This window comes from Dasypus novemcinctus, chromosome 4 (assembly GCF_030445035.2).
Source record: "Dasypus novemcinctus isolate mDasNov1 chromosome 4, mDasNov1.1.hap2, whole genome shotgun sequence".
In the NCBI taxonomy this organism is placed as follows: domain Eukaryota; kingdom Metazoa; phylum Chordata; class Mammalia; order Cingulata; family Dasypodidae; genus Dasypus; species Dasypus novemcinctus.
This window is the reverse complement of record NC_080676.1, coordinates 97,197,752-97,222,455: the sequence shown is the minus strand read 5'-3', so window position 1 is coordinate 97,222,455 and position 24,704 is coordinate 97,197,752. Positions and strand designations below refer to the sequence as shown.

Here is a 24,704-nt window from a genome sequence, read left to right as displayed (position 1 = left end):
GAAGAAAAGAAAAGTTTAAGAGATGGCTTTGGAGGAAGCCTGAATTAATGTAGTTTCACTGATATTTATCTCTTTGCAATTATAGATATCACATATCTATAATTCTGGCCTATAATCTATGTATAGCAACTTTGAAAGTTTTAAATTTTGATATCAGGTGACAATTGTTTCTGGCCTGCATTTTCTGTGCTAACTCAATTTACTTAGTATGTTATCTAAGTTGCAAGGTAGATATTTGTTTACTAATAATATTAATTGTAATATTTATTTGCTCTTAAAATAATTTTCAGAAAAAAAGAGCAAAAAAATGACAGAAGGAAGAGAAGGAAGGTGGGAAATAGAGAGAGAAGGAATCTGGAAAGTAAAAAGAAAGGAATTTAAAATAATTTAAAGTATGCAACTGTTTCTATAATGATTATGGTAAACATTAAGAGGATATGGCATAAAAAAAGCTAATTTTTCCAAGGTAAGAGTAGATGCTATTCCCCAAAAACATTTGTTTGGGATTTTTTGGAGGCTTTGCTATAAAAACAATGTTCAAACAAAGAATACAATCAGGTTCATACAATGCACAGCAATGCTGTAAGCTTGTTAATAGAAACTTAATGTTGAAATTTCTAAGCTTTCCTGACCACATGTTCTTGCTCTCCTTAACCTTGTTTATCACTCAGAATTGTATTAGTACACCAATATTTTCTTTCATCATGCTCATGGATTCCTTCTCTGATATTCTTTGGCTTCTTTCCATGATTTTCTAATGTTGTCTTTGACAATTACGTTCATATATTTGTACAGAGTAAAACATTATTCTACAGATTCTTCTGAAAGTGCCCTGTATCATATTACTATGTTTAAAACTCTTCTGGCTATTTCCTGAGAGAATAAGAAGTATGAATCACACACAACATGTAGAAAGTATTCATTGCTATTTAATGCATTAGCATGGTAAAAATCTGCAGTAAAAACCAAGGTAAGACTGATGCCTGAGGGACCACATGAACAAAATTCAATACATTAAGTGCTAGGTATGTGTGTCAATCATTTATTGCTGCATACCAAATCATCATACAACAGAGTAGCTTAAAACACTACCATTTCATTTGTTGCAATTCTGCATTTTGGGCCAGGTGTTCATTTGGGCAATTCTCCTGGTTTTGTCTGGGGCCACCCAACTGGCTGAAGCGGTCTGTCTAGGGCAGGATGATATAAAATAACCTCAATCATCTGTCTCATTTGGTTGGTCTTGAAAGCCTTAACGCCTACGGGTTGTCTCTGCTAGAGGTGGTCTGTCATCCCACAGGATGCTAAAAAGGACTTCTTTACATGATCATGGAATTGTGCCCAGACTCAGAAGTTACACGGTGTCACTTTTGTTACATTCAATTGGTCAAAGCTTGTCACATGCCAGCCCAGAATGAAAAGGTAAGGAAAAAGACTCCATCTCGAATGAAAGAATTGGCTAAGTCATACGGCAAAGAGGTGTGTGTACGAAGATGAGAAGAATTATTGCAATCATCATTACAAGTAATCTATGAAAAGACTGATGAAAAGTTTGTCATAAAATATATAATTGTTAAAAATCAAAAACAGATGGATTGCACACATACACACACATGCATTCTTTCAAATTAAAGAAACCAGCTATTAGCTTGTGCCACTTTCTTTTTTATTTTACCCTCAATGAGAAAGCACAGATTTTAATATTATCCAGACATTTTGAGTCCATCTGTAACATATGATGTACATACTTGGTGATATGGCGTGGATAAGCAGAGGCTGGACCAAGCATTATCAAGCATCAAGGTGCAACTGGCAAATTTTGAATTTTCACATCATTAGGTTGATTCATGGTCTTCTTTGGTGCTAAATATCAGGGAAAATTCTTTACATGTTAAAAATCTATGCCTTGGGCAGCTCAATACAATTTGTACACTCACTACCAACATAACCTTGTCTCTAACATGCCTTGCTCTTACCTCTGAAACTGGATCACAAAAGAAATGTTTAAATCATAAAATTTGCTTCTAAATACTTGTAGAATGAAGTCCTAGACCACTGTCTTACTGCTTCAGTTACTCAGGGGAATTTGCATGATTTATCCACCCCATGGAGGATGAGAAAAGCTCTCAGTCAAGATGAATCAACTGTTTTTGGTGAATTTACAACAAAGATGTTCTCATAAAAATGATAAAAATTGAAAGGCTAAATTCCAATTGAGAAAAGATCTTGCTAAGGTACATATTATTGTGTTCTTCCTAAATGTTTTATTGTGATAGTGTCTTGAGATTCTGAAGTTAAAATTCATTTTCTTAAAGAAGAATGTTCACTCAGGAGAACCCTTGAAACAGACAAAACAGATAATCCAAAAATATTTTGCTATTGTAATTCTTCCTTTATTTCTGTTACTGTAGAGATTTGGATTTGAACTTTGCTTTTTACCTTCATCATCTGCCATTCCTTTTTCCTAAATCCAATACTAATCATCTGTTTATAAAATGTGGTCTTCTGAAATAGAAATTCCAAATTCTGTATTCATCTCCTAAATATTCCCTTTCAAGAGAGGAAATCCAGAACTTAGACCTATCTAGTCCCAGAATATCAGAGCAAGATTGAATGGAAAAGTCAAATTTCTAGTAATAACTTTTTAAAAGATGCAAATAAAGGCAAATAGGCTTTGACATCTCCAACCACACAGTAATATTATGCCCAGTAGTAATATTATTTATTAAATAATAACATGTTCTTTTAGGCCATGCAGAGCATGAGAAGAAAAAGTTCCTGTCCCAGGGTATGTGCTTTATATGCCTTAATTTACACAAACAATCTAGCACAAGGCATGATAATTTGAGTACAAGTTTCTGTACTGTGACATTTTCCTTTGTTAATATCTGTGCTAATATAAAAACATTGTTTTAGGTTCTGCAGGTTGAAAAAATAAAAATACAAGTTTTTTCTTAATTAAAAAAATTATATAGGGTTTCCCCATGTGGTAGGGGGCAGCTCTAGCATGGCCTGCCACATTTTTCTGGGACCCACAATTACATCCTGTGCTCAGGACCAGGTATGTCAGTATGGTAGGACACAAACAAACCCCTAGTAGATAAGGGGACTGCCAGTACATTCCTTTCCCTATTTTCAGGAGCTATGTAAACATTCACTGGAGAAAGTCTCACTCTAGTGGGCATATTTTATGACATTCAGTTCACACCCTGGTGAAGCAAGTTTCCTCCACTGCAGCAGTACGCAAATGCAAGAGACGGGTGCTGTGCATAGAATACCTCCCTGCCACAGCCATGGCTTGAGACCCATCAGCTATATGGATCTAACAGAAGCTGACCTTGCTCTTTCTCTTCTCTATGTGAGTAAAACATCTTTCCATCAGAGCCTGTGTAAGTCCTGCCTTTGCTGACAACCTCCACACCTATATTGGAGTGCACTGACATCTCTTTAGGTGTATCTCCTGACTGAAAGTCCAAAACTAAAAACATTGACACCTAAGGAAAAAGCCTGAGATTGTATACCATTAATAAATTATAAGGATCTGGGAAGATGAACAAAAATCTAAAAACATTGCTGAAATTTTGAGAGTAGTGTAAAAAGAATATGAAAGTGAGTTGTGGAATCATCAGTGATTCAACAAGAATAGTTCTCTTTAGTCTGTGAAATTCTCCTTTCTCTTTTCATAAAGACGCCAACTTTTGGGCATCGGTTTTATATAGTCTGAAAAGGATATAGCACCAAGAGAAGACTTAGAGAGCATGAAGCTTTTTAGAATTATTTGTGGTGAATATTCTGGTGAAAGAAAAAGAGCGGTCATATGGCAGGAAGTAGGAGGACTACAAACGTAGACCTTTCCATCTTTTCATCACCTAAGCTAATTCACTAATCTTAGATATTTTCTAATACTAAGTAGGAATTGTAGTCCAAGGAGGGTGGAGGTTAAGGAACAGAGTTCTTTGAAATAGTATGTATATTTCCTTATATCTCGTTATATAGAAAATCACCTCCTACATTATTTGATTTTAAACCACTAGAACACAGGGATTATAAATTGTAATCCAATTTTGAGTCATTCATACCATGGACACCTGTGAAGAATAATTTATATGGTGACACTAGGGCCATACAATGGGTCCATACGTTTTGGCAAAGTAACCAGGGATAAGAACCATTCAGACAATAATTTATAAAATTTTCTGGGCAATGACATCATTAACATGGCAACCCATTACATCCCTGGAAAAAAATCTTCCCTTTGAACCAACAAATGAAAGAACAAATCCCATTGATTAGAACACTGGAGGATGGTAGATATTGGAAAAGAATTCCACAGATTCTGAATCAAAGAAAAAGAAAAATAATCTCCACGATTAGGGAGGAAATTTCCCTCTTGTCTCAAGAGTCTGGAGCCGTCTTCTCCACTTGGTCCTTGCACAGCATGGTAGTTGCACAAAGGCAGCATGGCCTGGGTGCCTCCTGCCATGGGTGCAGACTATAGAGTCAGTCACAGCAGCGGGTTAGAACCCAATGCATATCCAGGCACAGGGACCAAAATCCAGAGAGACCCAGGGTGGAGCATAAGCCACTGAGGAGTGCTGCCTACGAAAGGGTCCCTAAAGGGGTGGATCACAGGCAGAACTATTGGCAGGAGGTGCACACACTCAATCCAGTCTCTGTTCACTGGAGCACCTAAATGAAAAATGGACCTGTCATGAATGACCCAACTTTCTGCAATGACCCCATCTGTGTCTCTAGGACAGGATAACTTAATGGGAAAGAGACTGGAGGCAGAGAAGCATAACACAAAAAAATAGGTGGTGCAGAACTGAACTACTATAAAAGAGGAAAGTTCCCAGAAATGAAAAGGAAAAGGAAAAAGGGACACTGAGTGATGGAGAGAATTTAAAAAGATCATAAGAGTTGGGGAGAAAATTCTTCACACACAGAAAAACAGAACAGATTAAAATTTCTGGGAAGGGAACAAAGGAAAGGAGAATTTCTACTGAAGGTAAAACAACTGCATAAAAACTACAGTTTTAAAAATTGCATCCTCAGGGCAAGAATCAGATGCCCAGGTTTACCTGTATGCTGATCCAGGCAGCAGGAGAAAAAGCAAGAACAGGGCTGGTTTGGATTTCAAGTTTGCTTTTTAAACAATTAACTATCCAACCCCTTTGCTAATGTTGGGGGAGGGATCCCAGTTGTTTACTGTTTTGATTGATTACCCCACCCCCTCAATCCCATAGGCTATTCTAAAGGTCCAGAATAAATTGGACCAAACTTCAAAGAAGGGCCTTAACACCAAGCCAACCAACAATAAAATATGTATTTAAAACATATAAAGAAACAAAAATGACAACCTATTCAAAGGGAGAAAATATTAGAAACCACATATCTGATAAGGGTTTAATACTTGCGAGAGTACACAAGGATGGATATAAAACATGTAATATTACACCAAAAACATATAGGGTATGACAGACTAATAATGTAAACCATAATGTAAAACATAGGATAACTAAAAATTTAGAAAACTATATCCTAAAGTATGGACCACAATGTAAGCACAGATGTTACCCTGTTTGAAAGCTATTGTCTCAGAGTCTGTACATCGGTTTAAGTAAATATGATATGAATAAGTTATAAGATTATCGCTGTGGAAGGGAAAAGGTTTTATGGTGGATGTGTGGGAGGACTGTATATTGTATATATGAATTACTGCGATCTAAGGCTCTTGTGAAGAGAAGCTCAATAATTAGGAAAAAAGAAAAGAAAAAGATAGGATGTAGAATTTTTCCAAATCAACATGTATTCTAGATCTAACCTTTAAACTCATCACTATATTCCATTTTACTAGTAAGGGAACCTGACATTATATTGGGCTTCGCTTTTCAGGAAGTTTTGGATCACAGGGTGGTTCAAAAATGGCAGCGGAGGAATACTGGTATGGGATGTTATTGACAGGCGATATATGGTTGACAGGGAGTTATACAGGGCATATGTCCAGGGTGCATGGTAATGTTTGGATATACTCATAGTGGAAACAATTAAAAACAACAGCTGGGGGGGTACTGGGTTCCTGGCCAGGGGTGCTCTGTCGTGGTCCCTAGGAGAGCAGCGGCAGTCCCCCAGGTACAACGGTAAGAACTAGGAAGGAATGAGGGTCCAACAGTGAGCCCCTGATACTAATGACTATGCTTGTAAGCCTATACGCCTGAAATAAGAACAAGGCCTAGAGCAGCACTGTGCCTAGGAGTTTCCTCCGGACAGCCTTCATGTTACTCAAATGTGGTCAGTCTCGAAGCCAAACTCAGCATGTAGATGCAGTGCATTCCCCCCAGCGTGGGACATGCCACCCGGGGATGAGCCTCCCTGGCACCAAGGGATCACTACCAAATACCAGCTGATGATGCAACTAGAAACTGACCTTGATTAAAGGTTCAACGCAGACCAGCAGAATATCCCTGTCTACATATAATAACAGGACTTTAAAATGTTGTTTGACCTAATGTAAGGGGGAAATGGAAAGGAGAAATGAGTTTATATGGCTATGAGTCTCTAAAAAAGAGTCTGGAGGTTGTCAGAAGGATTGCCCTTATGCACACCTGAGCAGAGTCTCAGAGATAGATAAAGTAGATACAACCCCAGGTATTGGTTCTTTTGAGGGATAAAGAGACCCACGGGTTCTATGGTCATGGCAGATGGGGTTCACTGCCATGTCAGTTGGCCCTTCTTTGGAGCTGGTGTTTCTGCATGATGGAACTGGACTCAGATGGGATCTCTTTTCACAAGACTTTCATGCTACTTTACTGGAATTGTAGTTGGTGCTGGGGTTTAAGATATATCTAGGGGATTTGAATCTCTGGACTGACAATATGATAGCCACACCCTGAACCTCAGCAGACTTCAACTCCTACACTCCGATTTATTGGACTTACCCGACTCAGCTAACATGGAGTTGAAGAATGTCAACCACCACACCATGGAGCCTAGAGTGCCTACAACTGAAAGCAGGAGATTGCATCCAGTATCCATGTGGAATCTAAGCCCCCCTTGACATAGAAGTGCAATGGACACAACCAATCCAATGTCCACAGAGAAAATGTGGCATTGGTGTGGGAAAAGTGGCCATGGTGGCTGCTGGGTGTGGGGAATGGGAGGAAGAGATGAGATGTGGAGGCGTTTTCAGGACTTGGAATTGTCCTGGGTGGTGCTTCACGAACAATTACGGGACACTGTAGATCCCCCCAGGGCCCACAAGATGGAACGTGGGAGAGTATGGGCTATGATGTGGACCATTGACCATGAGGTGCAGCGATGCCCAGAGATGTACTTACCAAATGCAATGAATGTGTCAAGATGATGGGAGAGAATGTTGCTGTGGGGAGATTGGGGAGTGGGGGCGGTGGGGTTGAATGGGACTTCATATTTTTTGAATGTAATATTTTTTTAAAAATGAATAAAAAAAAAAAAAAATATATATATATATATAAAAGAAACAAAAATGACAACCTATTCAAAGGGAGAAAATATTAGAAACCACATATCTGATAAGGGTTTAATACCCAGAATAAAGAAATGCTAAAATTCAACAATAAAAAGACAAACAACCTAATTTTAAAATGAGCCAAAAACTTAGACAGACATTTCTCCAAAAAGGATATACAAATGACTAAAAAGCATATGAAAAGATGCTCAACATAATTAGCTACTAGGGAAAGGTAAATCAAAGCCAGTATGAGATGCCATTTCACTTACACTAGAATGACCGTTTAAAAAAAAACAACAGAGAATTATAAATGTTGGAGAGGATGTGGAGAATTAGGGACACTCATTCATTGGTAGTGGGAATGTAAAATAGTGCAGCCACTGTGGAAGACAGTTTGGCAGGTCCTCAGAAAGTTAGCTAAAGCATTGCCATATGACTCAGCAATCCCTCTTAAGTATATACCCAAAGGAATCTAAAGCAAGGATTCCAACATATAGTTGCACACCGATATTCATAGTGGCGATATTCATAATTGCTAAAAGATGGAAGAAACACAAATGTTCATCAAGCAACAGATAGATAAAATGTTATATGTACCAACAATGGAATATTATTCAGCGTGAAAAAGGAATGAAATTCTGGTTATATGACAATATGGATGAACTTTGAAGCCATTATGTCAAGTGAAATGAACCAGACACAAAAGGACAAATATCTTATGATTTCTCTGATATAAAATAATTAAAATAAGAAAACTGGTAGAGTTTTAATCTATAATATAGGTTACTAGGGGCTGGGTTGGTGATAAGGAATGGGAAGTTAATGTTTAATTTGTTCAGAATTTCTTTTTGGGTTGATTGCAAAGTTTTGGAAATAGATGGTGATGGGAGCACCTTATTGCATTTGTAATTAACAGCACTGAATTATATATGTGATTGTGGTTAAAGAGGAAATTTTTGGTCATATATATGTTACTAGCATAAATATTAAAAGATGAAACATAGGAATGTATAACACAGTGAATTCTATTGTAAATGAGGGACTATAGTTAATAATACAGTTATAACAGTCTTTCATGAATTATAACAAATATATGACACTAATGCAAAGTGTTAATAATAGAGTAGCATATTGGGGGAAACGTACACTATAACATAAATTATGGACTATAGTTAATAGTGCAAGTATAATATTCTTCCATCAATTGTAACAAATGTTCCACTCCAAAGCAAAAGCTTCATAATTGGAGTTGGGGTATATGAGAATGTTGTATTTTTTACATGATGTCAACCTACAACTTCCCTAGAAAAAATTTAAATTAATAATAGTACTAATAATGATAAAATATCTTTAAAGATTCTATTTAAAAATGGGTTCATAGCCATAGCAATGCAGATTAAGACTAAAACATGCTTCTTGTGGAGACATGATTCAATTTACCACAGCCCACTCTCTGGAACCCCAAAAGAGAGGTTCTGCCCCAATTCAAAGTAGATTTACCCAATCCCAACCTCCCAAAAGCCTTAAGCAATTTTAGTAATAACTCGTAAGTTCAAAACCTCATTAAAATCAGTTACGGGCGTGGTACATTCTGGGACAAAATTCCTCTACTATTGCCTTATGAAACCTAGAAAACAAGTTATCTGCTTCCAAAAGATAATGGTGGGGCAGACATCTGATAGATGATCCCATTACAGAGGGAAGAAATTGGAAGATAAACAAGCAAACAAAAAAATGTTCTAAGTAGAACAAGACAACTAGAAATGCCTGGGGAGTCCATCAGTTTTATATAGCTCTCTTTAATAATAAAGAACTCTTTTTACCTTGTAATATTATAAACATGACAAAATTATCAGTTTTGCATTATTTACATGCAATTCACCAAGCAATATTTATATCAATAGGTATATATTTTTGAATGTTTTTCTTTTAATTATTGAATGCCTACTACTCTTTACTATGCAATTTTTATCATATTTTTGTCTCATAAAATCCTCACAACACTCTGTTGAGAAGTACCATTAGCCCCACTCAAAGATGAAATATCGAAGTTTACTATAATTTATCATGATCAAGATTTTACGTAGTATCCAATGGAGCTGTCATCAAAACCAAGGGATGTCTAATACCAAAGCTATTGTACCATGCCTTCATATCTAGCCTCATTTTCTCTTCCAGTCTTCTAGTCCTACATTTTCTTATGATTTGTTTCCAAAAGTAGTATATGACTAAAACATAGAGCCAGTATCCTAACATAATATACAGCTTCAGGACTCACTGGAATAACTTAACTTCTCTATCCCAAATTTTCTTAGTTACAAACTGAGAAAAATGGTATAGAGTCATTAAAAAGATTAAATGCATATACAAACTTATACATATATAAGTGCATAGTACATACTTGTAGCCAGTATATGTGAAATACTGCCTACTTTATCCCTGATTCATATTGTTTCAATCCAGATTGGTCATCCCTATTCTTCTCCAATGTAAACTGATTGTTAGTACTTATTAGAAATCCTCATCTTACTGAGTTCATGGCTTTAGGTGAAATCAATATATTCTAAACTGAGTGCTAACTGCAAGGACTTTCATTGTTTAATAAAAATATGGCTGCTGACTCTCTCAAAAAAAATCTAAGACTGTACTTCACTGCTCAACCCACTGCTGCATAAAATCATATTATTATTACTAATACTCTGTTTAGGCAATTGCTGCCATTTATAATGTACTTACCATTGACACATAGAATGCACTACACTAAACAAATGTTATCTTACTTAATTTATTCAGAGCACTTATTGTCTTATGGTGATTTTTCTATATAATCACATCATGCCACTTGTGTTGTAGTATAAAAGTAAGGGGAAGGAAGAGGGATAACTGTTTTTAACTATCATTAAAGCACCTTGGATCTGGAGTTTTAAACAAGGGACTCTTATGTCTACCCATATGGTAGACTAGATTCTCCATGGGGCCTTCTAATGTACCAGATTCTGGCTACATTAGAATAAGCATAATTTGGACTCTGGTTCCTGAAAAGACTTCTAATTATGGGACACAAATTATACTGTGACAACCAGCCTTGACAGCTGCTCACAACTGGCTTTCATGATTGCATCCTGCCATAGGTACTATTTGTTGTTTTTTGGGCTCACTGATACTCCAAAAGGGGCTTTGGTTGTGTTTTCCTTGCCACTTTGCCATCAGGTCTTTGATTACATTTCACAAATCTGAAATGACAAAAATGGTCATGAGACATTTGGTGCATTTTTGGAAGCCACATGTTTCAAAAATTGTTAGAGCACCTATTTAACACATTCGTCAAACCTTAGTCTTCCTTTCCATGAGACTCAGTGATTGCTGTACTTATCATTCCTAACATGTATTTGAGACTAAACCTGAACTACTCTGTTCTTTCTTGATCATGAAAAAATAACCAGTAACACCTAAGACTGCAAAATCATTTCAGTAACATGTTTGAGTGAAGGAAACAGGCCCAAGAGATCCTGTTTTAAATAGAAATGTAATACCTAAAAAAGTGATACATTAACCAATTAGCTCTTACTACCTAGACTGAACTTTTTGATTATATTAAACAGGGCCATTAGTGGGGGTAATAAGGGAAAAGGAAGACACATTACAGAGTATGGCACACTGCCAAGGAAAGATAAAAATTATGACCTAAAATTCCAGATCCTTAAATCTAATGAAATGCCAGTATCAAAATAAAGGGAGCACTAATCCAAAATGCTGGAGAATAATCCCAAATGTTTCAAAAGTTTGCCCAAGGCTAACCCTAAAAGACCAAAACAAATCTCAGCAACACTGTAAAAAAATGTAAGGGAATTTATACCTAATTTTATCTAATGGAAGTAAATAAAAGGAGGAGTGTTGCGTTAGGGTGCAGAAAATTTTCCTATTCTGTTGTTCATGAAAGTAGAAAATAAAGACAAAATAGTTTTCTCCTAATTTACCAAATACATTTCTGTTTCCTGCTAGGGGTCTTACAGATTCAAACTTTAATTCATAGTTGTAATAGAAATACAATTCAAAGCACAAGAGATGAGCTGTGAGTCTTTCTTGTCAACAGTTATTACCTTTAGAAAACTAGAAAGAATGGAAAACTAAATTATTAATCTACACCTCAAAGTAAAGAGATTGAAATAGTTAAGTTCTGCTTTTGTCAATATTATAAAGCATTTGTGATTGCACAGCCTATTGCTTTCAAATCCTAATACTGGGAGAGCACAGAATGTAGGTATGCTTCAAGACCAAAGGATTAATAGGGATCTTTTGGTTCCTCTAGGTTTGCACTATCCCTAAACTGAATACCAAAAAATTCTATCACTTCAGTTTAATACTTCACTCAATTTTACTTTATTAAAAGTAAACTAAAGTAAAACACAAATGAGTGAAGAAACTATATAATCATAGATTCCTTTAACTCTTTCCTTACTAAGTTGGAAACAAACTCCCAATTACAGAAAAATTATTTTGAGCCATGTTAGAAATCATAAAATGCTCACATTTGGTCATATAAAAAGCAGTTTTAATTTCCAAAACAAAAGCATTGCTAAAGATTACCTGATCCCTGGATTGAATAAGTTTTTCATTTATTCATTAATTATTTATTGAGTGACTATAATGTGCCCGGCATCCTTATACCTGGGAATACAGCAGTGAACAAGAAAGTCTATGTTCAAGGAATTTTCTAGTGGGGTCAGGCATGTATTTGGGGAAGGGAATGACAGGACATGGACTGCAAATAAGTAGACATACAGAAATGAAAAATAACAAATTGTGAAAAGTGCTGCTAGGAGGGTGATTGAGCCACCAGATAAAATTGGATTGATAGGGAAATCCAGGTGATATTTAAAGGGAGATCTAAATAACAAATAGAGTCAAAGATGAAAAGATTAAGGGCAAAATTAGTTGGCTCATGGGCTTAAGAATGGGAATATTCAAACCCAGGGTGTCTTTCTTGCCATGGGTAAGGAAAAGAGTGCTACAGGAAAGGTCATGTTTAGCCAGGGGAGAAATCATACAGGACTAAGGAATTTGGAATTACTTTATTTGTGATGGGAAGGCATGGAGGGTTTTAAGAAAGGGGTGACAGGTCCTGATTTATAGTTTTAAAACATCATTTTAGTTTCTATGTGACCCGTTAGCGAAAGAGACAAAAAATTTTTTTCAGAGAAAGGAAAACTACATGATCACTTCTCCGAAGCAATTTATTCACTTTCTCAGCATGTATTTGAGTGCCAATTTTGAGATAAACCCTGTAGTAGTTGCTGGAGAACCAGGATCTTCACTCTCATAGAGATTACTGATAGATAAGGAACACCTGCATATCACATTTTCACACTATGGGTATATTATGACCATTCTGCAAAAAGTGTTCCAAAGAAAGAGAACGGAACCATATCTCAGCATATAACCAAGAGTTCAATTTGACTGGAAAGTCACCAGAGCCTTTACATGGGCTGAAATAAAAAGAATGAGTCACAGAAAAGTGATATTTACCTTAATTTCAATGAGAAACCATCTAAATGTTTTAAGCAAAGCAATGACATGATTGCATGTGAGTTGTAGCATTCACTCTGGTTTCAGTGTGAAGAATAGGTTGGAAGGATAGCAGGTTGAATGTAGGAGGTCCATTTAAAAGAGAAAATGATACCTAAGAACAGTGTGAAAATAATAATGAAAAGAAAAACAGATGCTAATGGTATTGAGAAGATAAAATAATTTGATATTGTGACAGATTGGAAATGAAGAGTGGGGGATATGGAGGGTTGGTCTGAGCAACTAGAAAAATGATGGTGTCATCAGTGTGAGAAAGAATAGTGAAAGAGGGCCAGATATGAAAAGGAAGAGCATGAATTTGGTTGTATACATCATGAATTAGTGAAATCTTCAAAATTCCCAAGTGATAAGTCAGGTCAGTAGGAATATAATGATATACCAGAGGAGCGATCTGGGCTAGAGAAATAAATTTGGGCATCACCACAGTAAACAGAACTGTGATTCTGAAGAAATTTCCCAGAAGGAATGGAAAGGGAGGTACAGTTGGAGAATGTTCAATAGTGTTAAACTGTTGTCAAGAGCTGTGAAGGATCTGGAATGTCACCCTACAAGCAAGCTAATAAGTTAGCCTGTTATTGTTTTATGGAAGCTGATAAAAGACACAAGACGCTTGTTTCAGGGACAAAGGACTTTGTTACTATCAACTATAAAAGTAGCCAGAGGGTCAGCAGAAAGTTCACAGTGCTTTTCCACATCCCCCAAGATCCATGAGATGATATAATGTGCCCATGATGGCTGCCTCCACACTGAATGGGTTACATTATAGGAGAAAAACACTGAGCTCAGAAGATTCATCACTTTTATATAATAGTAAGGTGGAAATGAGCCTTCTTTTTGCTGGGGGAGGGGGGTTGATGGAGGAGGTCCGTGAATGTTACTTCATCTCTCAAGGTTGTTTGCTTGAAACACACTGAGAAATGCCCCAGTTAAAAAAAAAAAAGTCAGACCTTTGGATTCTTAGCAATCCATGAAGAACATATAAGGATACTCAGGGCCCATTGTCTCTTCCAACAATGATCCTGAAAAGTCAAGCAAATGAGAATAGAAAAAATTGCAAATGGATTTAAGAACATGGAACTTCACTGTACAGGTCAGTGCTTACCAAATAAAAAATGATTCAATCATCTGGGGAAATAAATCTTCTTAAAAAGAGCAAAAGAGCATACAGATCAGCCTAGCTTTGCATGGCGGCCACGGGCATATCCTTGCCTTCAAAACCATTTCTGATTATAATAATGAATGATGTTAGAAACATGTGATGTTGTTACTTTTCAAGACAAATAAAATATGAAAACCTTATTTATTTATAGAAATAAACCCTTAACTTTTCCATTTATACAAACATCTCTTGGTACTACTTAAATCAAGCTTAGATTTAAGAAATTTGAACTATGATGGCCTTGCTTTTCTAAGAATTTTATCTTTATTATTATTATTAATGTTATGACTTTAAAAATTCTGTTTATTAGCACCTGGAGATATAATTACACATATACACTCACATCCAGTATAATTTTATACCTTATATTAAATTGTCTTAAATACACGCACTTGGGTATAAATAAAAACCTAGAAACTAATGTAAATATATTTCTCTATATAACAGAAGAAGGCTTTAGAAGCAGACCAAAAGCACTATGATATCCTATGAAAAATTTTAAAAAATATCTAATTGGGGAAAAACTTCTCTCAGTTCAGTACCCTAGAGATCACACTCAATGTTCTTTCTTAAATTTAACTCTCTATATATTAAATTCAGAGAATAAAGTACTATGTATGTCATCAGTTATAGTCCAATAGCTTAGAAAATTCCCAAGAGAAAAACATATGAATTAAAATGATATGATATTCTTCATATTTATTTCTTAAAAAGATGGTCAGTTAATGCTCTTTTTAAATGCATGACTATTTGCCTTTCTTTTTAACTATAGGCATTTTAAATATACTGAAATAATATTTACAATACCATTCTGGCATAAATATTTTGAAATACAGCTGAAATATTCTAGGACTGCTTTGGTACAAATAAGAATAACATATAGTCCTGATTAATATTTACTTTCTGTATTGTGACCTGCCTTTGAAATTGTTTTTATTGAGAACTACATCAAACATGGCAGGGGAGTCAGTTAAAATCAGATATTTACTTTCTTAAACTAACCATATGAAATCATTTGGAATGATTCAGCAAACAACTGAAAATGAGAAAGAATCTGGAGTGATGATAGGGCTGGAGCAGATTTGAATGCCACCCAAATAATGGTGAAGACTAAAATTGTGGAAAAGGAAGAAAAGCACTAAGTGAAAACAGAGAAGAAAAATATTAAGCCAATGTCTAAAGATTGGGATATGTTACCTATTGGGCCTATCAGAAAATGCATGACACTTTGGGTTTTACAATAAATTTCCAGGGAAAAGCCTTCCATAACTAGTCACAATGGAATGCGCTGAGGAAAAGAGTCAGCAAAGTTGTCATTTCCCCCCATTTTTAAAAAGTACAGACTTGAAACTGGTTTTACTTGAAAGTTTTACATGTAAATGTTACATTAGCATTCTTAGATGATACTTCATAACTATACAAAGATATAAATTAAAGAGATCATAATATTATTATTTTTAACATGTCATTATTGGGGGGCTCAACTCTCCTTCAATATAGTTATGTTGGTTGACATGACATACATTCCAGCATGCTGCTAGTCATCAAAATACCCTTGAAATAGCTTCCAAGGCTGTTAAGGTGTGCGGTTGAATAGCTCAACGGTGGCAAACCTTCCTTTGGGAGGTGTGTTTGACCTTTTAAACCAACTATATAAACATTGTTTATGGCTTAAAACAACTAAACAGAAAATACATATTTTTTAATCTTCATGGACAGTCCTCACCCTCTTCATTTTCTTTCCCACCTTTGTCTTTCTTCCCATTCAAATTACTAAATAGATGTTTTCAAACCTGGCTGCATGAGAGTGCTTTTAAAAAAATTCTTGCCAGCAATGTACCTCAGGAGATGGGGCGTACATTCTGATATTTTTCAGAAGCACTCCCAGGTGATTCTTTTATGCACCCAGTGTTGAGAAACACTCAGAAAGTTTTATGCCTATTACCTCAAAGAGGTGATATGGCAGGACTGAGAAAAATATTGGGATTCTTCTTATCTTTGTGTTTCAAAAATCTATACCCTTTAGATATATCTTTTTGCTTGAAAGTTTAAAGACAGGAATCCTTCCTGGACTCCCACCCACCACCCCCCACAACTGGGAAAAAAATAGGCAAGAGGAAGGAGCACCAGGACAGGAAGAGAGGGCTGGGAGAGTCAAAGCCAAGGGAGTATGTCACAGTCAAAGGACATTGTAAGGAGAGCTGATCAGCATTAGGGACCTAAGTAGTCACTATATAGTCAGTCTCCATAGAGGATCCCATCTCCATTTAAATGAATGTTCTTTATCACCAGAACCCAAGGCCTACCTTAGCTGTTTTGTCCCATAGCATCCATTGACAAGTTTCCTTTTATAGCACCCCACACATTTCCTGAAATCTACCAGTTGGAGTGAGGTCAGTCTATACCCTGAGAGTTTGAGTCTATCCTTTCAAATCAAATCTTTTAGTTTCTGCTTTTAAGCTCCAGAGAATTGAACATGATAGTTATTTACTGCAGAATGATTGCCTACATCAAATAATCAGAAGAAGGAGATAGAGAAAAAAAGTAATTGCAATTTTGGGAACATATCATGAAGGTATTTTCTGTCTGTTTGTTGGTCTCTTTGAACTGTATGGCCAATGAAATGTTTTACAATAATTTAGAGTTTATATTACAGTAGATAGTCTCATTTTGTAGATGAGAAACTTAGCGAGAAAAATCAGTAATCATCCTCAGTCACACAACTAAACAAAGCTTTGCACCTATTCTTTAGCCTATGAAATATTTCCCATTTGGGACCTGAATTTTATGCCATCTGGCTCCAAAATCAGAGCTTGCAATGTCAGGCAGTATTTGCGGGAAACAGCTGCAGACAGATTACTCTGAAACCCTCATAAAAATATATAGTACTATCACTTTTTTCTTTTTAAAAATGTTTTATGGGATTCCCTATAGTATCTTTGGCTAGTCTTGCTGTAAAAATAATGTTTATGGTGATTGAATATACTTTCAGTAAACAGCTTCTGTAGCTATCAAATGACTGTTTTTCTTCTGCGTTTAATCACCTGGGAGGAAAGAAAGGATAGCAAACAGATTTTATTTGTTAAAGAAAGACTTTTGCCCTGGAGCATCTTACTCAAAAAGTAATTTCCTGGTCACCACTTTGGAGGCATTGACTTATTATTTTTAAAAAAAAATTTTTAAGGATGAATCAGCTCTTTTTTTCTTCCTCGGTTGGCCTCTATCCACATAGTTCTGAAATGACATCAGCCTTTTAACATCACAGGGAGTGAACATTACCAATTTCTGTTTGAGGCTAACCAGGCTCTAATATCCCTGTGCTGGTGATAATGCAAGAAAGGATCTTATTTTGTATTTTTAAAAGCCCAATGACTTTTTAGTAGAACCTGTATTCATTCATGTGGATCTATGTGGATCAAATTAATTATGGGGCTTTTGAAATAAAACTTATCCTAAGCTATCTTAGAAACTAGTTGCTCAGATTTAAAATGTGATATATTTCTGAAACTAATTATTAAGTGAATTGACACTAAAAATTAAACAATCCATTTTCCAGTAGATTTAATATACAAGGTTTTATTTCAGGTAGATCTTCTTATAAACAAAAAATAGTAATAGCAATATCAGTAATTTAATATCAATATAATAACAATATTGATACTATATATCAGTAATATAACCACAACAAGTATTTTGTGACTTTATACAAAGTTGATTAAATGCAGTAATTGAATACCAAAAATGAGTTGAAAGCAAATATTTCCAAGGGGAAATCAAACGTCACTGAACACTAACCTGGTCTCGTAAAGAATGCTGCCTGTATGCAGCAATGTTTAAATGAAAAGACAATGTCACTAATAGGTCTAAAATTTGCAATGCTAACCTTTTGATTATTTGGCTCTTAGTACTATTTTTCTGTGCTAGCTGCTCTGTAAATACATCCTCAGGATGAGTTAAAATTCTCCAGAACAAAAAGAAAAACATCATGAAAAAATTATTTCATAGTAATATTTTTGTACCACTTGGTTTGAGGAGAAACTTGATAAAGATTTTATGGACTAGATGATTCTGACCTTGGTTCCACCTATACACTGCCCAGTTACAAAATTTAAGCCCTCATCTTTGATTAATTTCTTTCTCCCCAAATAATATGGGAAAATGGATCTCCCATATTGCTCTTTATGAGTTTGCCCCAAATAATTGTTACAATCCTATCAACCGATTACTTCAATATGAGAACATTTATTGCCTTTAAGAATTCCTGAAACAAACTAATTATACATGAGGTGATAGTGGGTACAGGGTTATGGTGATCTCTGAAAAAGGCAAGGATCTTACTCAGCATCTCACTCCTCCTGCCATTGTTACATCATTAACATTTTGGCATTCTGCCCTCAGGGTGCAGCAAAGAGCTGGTTGCTCTGTAGTAGAGACCCAGCAGCTTTTACCAAATGCATGGCTTCTACAGAACAGCAAGGTTGTACTGAATAAAGTCCCCTGTCACATATTCATTGGCATTGCAGCTTTGTCCTCTAATCTCTAGCAAGAAAATAACAGTGTTGCGTTCATCTACACATTGGTCTTTAGGGAGTGAAGAAAAACAGGATTACCCACTGCCGTTTATAGTATTCATTGGGTCACAAATAGACCTGGAAAATAAGGGGTTAAAATTATTGAGCAATTTAGGGGAAAATAGGTACCTGTTCTTTATATTTTTCTGCTAAAGAACAGGGTCTAAGAACCAGAGCCCTTTCCAGAGTTCTAAAATCACAATCTTTAATGTAGCAAAGGATGGCGCCTTGCAGTCATTGCAGCATTTTTTTTAACTTTCATATCTTAGCATTTTACAATGACAAATGCCAAGTATATATGTGTGTTTGTGGGTGTTAAGTACTTGAAATAGATTATGTTTCACAGATTATTATACTAAAATTAAAAATATATTTATTAGTCAAGTTACTGACAAATGTTTTAGTGAAAAAATAAAACTCAGACTTTAGGAGTCTGCCATGTTTATACAACACAATCAACATTATCATATTTAGTTACAAAATAATTCTTGGTCAAGGCAACGCAATGCCAATTATCAGTCTGTTCCCAAGTCAATGTTATAGAGTCCAAAGTATACTTTGGAGGAGAGTGAGTATTTTCATTGGAATGTATTTTTAAGTTGTGTTAAGAATGATGACTGTGTTATGGCTTTTTACCCTTCAAAACTAAACAACATCTACTAAAAATAGAGTGTGAAGGCTAGTTGTTAAAAGAATATGCAGCTCATGGCTGAAAGCAGTCTAGAGTTGACACACTGAAACTTTACTATCACCAATATGGATAGTGGCAAGCCGTGGGATTGAATGATGTCCCCCACAGAAGAAGGCATGTTAAGGTCCCAGTCTCTGGTCTTGTGGGTGTGAACCATTTTTAAATAGGACATTTGAAGATGTTATTAGTTGAGGTATGCCCAAACTTAATTGGACCTTAATCCAGTATGTCTGATATCCTTATTAGCAAAGGAAATTGGATATAGAAAGAAAAGCCAAGGGAGCAGCCAGAAGCTGGAGGACAATGAAACTGGAAGAGAAAAGACATTGCCATGTAATGGAAAAGCCAAGGACCAAGTATCTCCTACAGCCAGCCCTAGAATGGCACAATCTTCAGGAAGAAAGCATCTCCCTGCTGATGCCTCTGTTTTGGACTTGTCCTAGCTTCAAAACCTTGAGTCAAAAAATTCCTGTTATTAAGCCAACCCATTATATAGTTTTTGTTTTAGCAGCTAGGAAAGTAAAACAGCAAGTATGCTATAAAATGCACAAAGGAGCTACATTTTCCATTTAAGTACTAATATCTAACTTCTTGCATAAATTCTATCCTCTAAGGCTATCAAATAATGATATATAGCCAGCAAAGTCTTCTTACTGAGATTAACACTCATAAAATTCAAAATTTTTCTGTAGTTAAAAGAAGAAAACTTAAGTCACCAAAAACAAACACCAATTTTTAAAACTTCTGCATATATTAATGTGTAGTTATGGACCACTGGTCCCCATAAATTTGCATTTTTTAATCCTTTAGGCTTTCAAAATCATAGACACTGGTATTTTTAACTTATCATCAACTATGGTTGCTAGAGACCCCACTGAGTCTGTGGTGTTGGGATGGCTTTGGGATGAATGCAAAATAAATTTCCTACAGGAAAGATTATCTCTTCATAAGGGATTATCTAATGAATGGTGTTGAAGCCCACTTTAATTGTCTTGGAGGTGCTATAAAACATTACTTAGATTTGTAAAACACTTTCTAATTTTCCAATGTTACTTTTTATCCTCATAAAACACTGTAAGATGCATAAGGCAAGTGTTGTAGTTCCTAATGCACAAGTGAGCAGATTGATACTCAGAGCAGTTTGGTGGCTTGTTGAGGTCTCCAAATTTTTTAAAGATTGTAGCCAGAATTTAAAACCAGGTCATAATGGATATAAAATCATCCACTTACAAAAACATAACAGAAAGACAGCCATTATCTTCCCATTGCCCATCACACTGAGGCAAATACACATCATCTTGGATCTAATGATGGCTAATCTGCCACCAAACCTTCACCCCACATCCTTGACAAACATGATGGCATTCATTCCTCTCTCCCTCCATTCTTAACTATATTGACAAAATATAAACCTCACTAAATAGATCTTTCCCTGTGAGAAGTGCTGGGAATTTTCCATCTGCATATACCATTATGAGAATAACTTAGGTCATTTTCTCAAACCCTTATTGTTTGCTACTTCCCATTGAAGAATAACTCTTATGATTAGTGAGAGTAAGATAAACGGCAGTGCACATGCATGGCTAAGTGGGTTGACTCTTGCTCTGGAATTCAGCTGCCTATATGAGTACCACACTCCTTTCCTATTCTTGGCCATTCTGCTCAACTGAAAGTAGAACACATTCCTTTCCCACTCTTATTCTCTCTGGATTTCTCTATTCCACTTCAACAGGTTGTTAAGTACCCTGAGGTACTCCAGGCAGTTGGATAGATATGGATCTGTTCTGTCCCCTCACATCTCTCCTTAGTAAGTCCCAAGTTTTAATATTAGAGAGCAGTAATAAGAAGGCTTATTTTGTCCTCAAGTAAAAGCTACATTCTACAATCAAATTTCCCTTTCAAGAAAGTTGATATTTTGATATATTGATCTGAATTAGTCTCACAATCTTTACCATCTTTCTGGGAAGCCAGTATCTATCAGTTTGAACTCAGTGCAAGTTAAAACCTACTTGTCAATTCTGTACTATGATGTGCTTTTCCTTTGAGGACCAGCTTATTTCCACAATTTTAATGAAATTTCCCCCCAATTACGTCAATCTATTTTTACCTCTTACTACTAAATCCCAATAGCCTTCATTGACTCTGCTACTTATTTAGTATTTACACATGCTAGCTCATTATGAGGGCTATATTTTTAACTATTCTCATTTTTTAAATAATTCATAAGCCCATTCAGGGGAAGAATTGTCTCTCAAGCACTTTTTTACCTCTGTAATCAGGCATTCAGTCCTCAATTAATATGCCTTGATATTAATCGTGAGATTCTAAGGAAACTATCATGACAGACAATATTAATATGTGACTTATATATATATTTTTTTTTTTAAGATTTTTTTTTTTTAAGATTTATTTATTTATTTAATTTCCCCCCCTCCCCTGGTTGTCTGTTCTTGGTGTCTATTTGCTGCATCTTGTTTCTTTGTCCACTTCTGTTGTCCTCAGCGGCACGGGAAGTGTGGGCGGCGCCATTCCTGGGCAGGCTGCTCTTTCTTTTCTCGCTGGGTGGCTTTCCTCACGGGCGCACTCCTTGCGCGTGGGGCTCCCCCACGCGGGGGACACCCTTGCGTGGCACGGCACTCCTTGCGCGCATCAGCACTGCGCATGGCCAGCTCCACACGGGTCAAGGAGGCCCGGGGTTTGAACCGCGGACCTCCCATATGGTAGACGGACGCCCTAACCACTGGGCCAAAGTCCGTTTCCTGTGACTTATATTTTGAATTACTCTTGATTCATTTCACATGTATCAGCCTGAACCTCCAACATTTTTGAGGGATTAAGTAAAGTAACATAAGAATGACTTCTTTAGAGAAGTTGACTCCTTCTGAAAGCAAATAGTAAATTCCCAAATATTTGACAAGATACACAGCGGTGATTTTGAAACGAATGAATTAGAATGTGACTTTTGTTCCGGCATCTTTGACAAATGCTAAGAAACATATTTTCTAAGTACATGAAGGTTAAAGGTGGAAAAATATTCTGTTGAAAACTTAGTTGGTCCTGAAATCTCTAGGCAATATTTTTTCATGTTTGGAGATAGTTACATAGAAATATAAAAGTAAAAGTTGGTGCAACGTACACCAAATTTATCTGAATAAACCCTTTTCTCCCGCCAACTTTCTCAATCAAAATATCATTTTAACTCAGGTTACCATTGAACTTGCCAATAGAAATCATCGATTACCCCACTGATTCACTGCATAACTTGGAAAAATCACTCTACCTCAAGTTGATTCCTATCCTTTAGCTATAACATGAAAATATTAATGGTTTCCATTCACCAGATTTCATGAGAATGATATAAAGCTTAGGCGACTTTTGGATAATTTGTGTTTTTCAGAAGGAAGATGTTTAAATAATTACACATCTTTGTCTTGAACTAAATGATTAAGAATATAATACTACCCATGATGCACTCATATGTGAGTTAATTGGTCAATGGATTTAACATGTTTTAGAAAAAAGGAATTTAACATATAAGTTTTATCATTGTTATTATTTCTTCCTCAGTTGTCTTTGTAAATAGATTTGGTAAATTCATTTGAGCTCCTTTACAGGGTTTCTGTGGAATAGATGATTTTATCTTGCAATATTCATTAGAATAGGAGAAGAGAAATTTATATCATAAAAGTGTAATAGAGTACATTTTTACATGTTGAGATGACATGCTTCTTCATCTAGAATCTAGATAGTATTTAATATGCAAAGTTATCAGCAAACAGAAGTAAAGATAAGCCTGTGTCACCCTTGGTATATTTAACATGTATATTTACCCTCCTCTTAGTGACTTAAATTCTTCTAGTGCAAACAGTTAATAAATGCTATCCAAGGTAAACTCTGAAGTGCGTAAGTTGGCAGACTAAACTCACATATTCTTTCTCTTAAATTGGTGAAATTTTAAATATGATTTCAGAAGGGAAAAAAATGGATATAAAACTAAAGATCTGCTGAAAAATTCCAAAAGTTTCTCCCTATACCCATATAAACTGAATGTTTTTGGGTCATTTTAGCAGTTTGATATTATTGATGAATCCCAAAAGAGATATTGGATTATGTTTGTAAACTGGTCTGTCCCTTTGGGCATATGAGAGTATATTGGATTCCTAAGTTTCTCTTTAACTTAATTAAAATAATGATTACATCTTTGATTGGGCAACATCAATAGGACACTACACCACAGAAAAGGGGAGTGGGAGTTTTTGAGCTGGAGCCCAGGAAGTGAACACACAGGAGAAGAACAGAGAGGAATAGAGACAGCTTCTTAGACACAGCAGAAGCCCCAGGGAGAGGGACAGAGATGTTCACCTGACAGTCTACAGCTGACCTTGTGGAAACAGCAGAGTAGCTGATCCCAGAGCAAAATGAACCCCAGAAGGAAGAACCCAGGAAACTTGAACCCTGGCAGATGTTGGCAGCCATCTTGCTCCAACACATGGAAAAGACTTTGGTGAGGGAAGCAACTTAGCTTTATGGCCTGGTAACTAAGCTTCTACCCAAAATAAACACCATTTGTAAAAGCCAACAGATTTCTGGTATTTTGCATTAGCACTACTTGACTGACTAATATAGAATTTGGTACTGAGGAGTGGGGAAGTGCTTTTGCCATTACCAATATGCTGGATCAGTTTTATAAATGAGTAAGGAGTATTTTTTGGAGGAATTATGAGACGCTTGCTGGAAAAGGCCTAGATCACTTTGAAGGGACTGTTGACAGCAGTATGGACACTAAAGAGACTTTTTATTATGCCTTAGAAGTAAATGATGAAACTATTATTAGACACTGGAGGAAAAGTGATCCATGTTTTAAAGTTGCAGAGAACGTAGCAAGATTAACTCCTAGTGTTTTATGGAAGGCAGAATTTGAAAATGGTGAGCCTGGGTATTAAGCTGAAGAAATTACCAAAGTAAACCCCGAGAATGCAGCTTGGCTTCTGCTTGCAGCTTATAGCAAAGCGCTAGATGAGAGAGAGAAGCTGAGGAGTGAACTGTTGAGCACAAAGAAAACAGAAACTGATTCTAGAAATGTCAAGCCTCTGGAAATCAAGCTCTCAGATGACAGTGCCCTATTTGAGGACTTAACTAAACTTGGAACTTATAAATCAGGATTGAAGAGGCAATTATCTAGGAACGATTTGTGTAAAGTCTTACTAT

General features: G+C 36.0%; 1 long non-coding RNA gene across 1 annotated transcript in view; it reads left to right on the top strand.

The window, feature by feature from the left end:
• Positions 1 to 3,212: 3,212 nt before the first annotated feature.
• The window catches only part of LOC131278262 (uncharacterized), a 45,193-nt gene continuing 23,701 nt past the window's right edge, over positions 3,213 to 24,704 (top strand). Inside the window, exon 1 of the long non-coding RNA XR_009185577.2 lies at positions 3,213 to 3,358. This is a non-coding gene — a long non-coding RNA (uncharacterized lncRNA). The remainder of the gene's footprint in view (positions 3,359 to 24,704) is intronic.